General features: G+C 32.5%; 1 protein-coding gene across 1 annotated transcript in view; it reads left to right on the top strand.

Moving 5' to 3' along the window:
• Positions 1-1,019, top strand: part of LOC102674657 (protein kinase C-binding protein NELL1-like) — a 69,131-nt gene that overhangs the window by 28,177 nt on the left and 39,935 nt on the right. The gene's annotated exons all lie outside the window — the stretch shown is intronic.

The raw sequence follows: 1,019 nt of genomic DNA, 5'->3' as shown, positions 1-1,019 counted from the left end.
AGAAGAAGAGTGGCGGTGGAATCGAATAATAAATTCGAGGGAACATTATTTTTGGCTCCCTGTTTCCTCGCCCAGCTCTCTTTTCACCGATTGTTGCTTTTAGGCTGGAGGGCTTGTTATATATGCGTTCGATAAATTGAACGCGATTCCCCCGTCCTTGTCGATGTTTTCGGTCTACTTTAAACTGTTTTCCTCGAGCAGTCTTATGGGGGATTGTTCCGCGGGGTTCCTTAAAATAACCGAATTTATCTTGTTCTGTGTATATTGTTGTATGTTGAGGATATATTTTCGAATCTTTGGGCAAATTTATGGGATGTGTATGTTTTTTTTCTTTCTTTTTTCTTTTCTTTCTTTCTTTCTTTTTTTTTTTTTTTAAATAGAATAATCACAAAGAATTGTAGAAAGATAAGTGTAATATGTAATGATTATTAAAAAATCTTTAGACTGAGACAGTAATTATTAAAAAAAACGTGATTTAATTTTAATTTTCTTTTTGTGAGGGAAGTTGAAATTTTTGGAAGTTTTGGAGATACTCAAGTTTGTTTGCTGGTTAGCGGAAATTATTTCAAGAAACGTCTAATTTATGTGAATTCCATGGATATACCTCCCGCAAGGCAGGTGTTGCACAAACAGATCGCGTCGCAACACCTGGCGCCCCATACATTCCCCATATGACAACTTCCCTTCCTCCATTTACCGCTAAATATAACAGGAACTAGCATTTCTACCTCGTTAGAGGACTAATTACGAGAGAAATTCTTAGGTCTTGTTGGAAAGTAAATATAATTTTTGTCTACTATAACTCAGATAGTCTAATCCCCTTAATGAGCATGTTCTTAAAACAAGCTGTATCGCTATAAATAAAAATTTCAAGGAAGAACAGGAAAAATATTATTTTATATTTACCATTAATACTATCTTTTCATAATCATTAATTTAAGAATTATAGTAATTTTTATTGAATAACTACAGCTTATTTTAAGATCATTTATCAATTTAAAAAAAAAAGCTTCAAAAAT

This window comes from Apis dorsata, unplaced genomic scaffold, assembly GCF_000469605.1.
Source record: "Apis dorsata unplaced genomic scaffold, Apis dorsata 1.3 scaffold_473, whole genome shotgun sequence".
NCBI lineage: Eukaryota > Metazoa > Arthropoda > Insecta > Hymenoptera > Apidae > Apis > Apis dorsata.
Note: the sequence above shows the minus strand (reverse complement) of the source record. Positions and strands in the feature narration are given on the sequence as shown.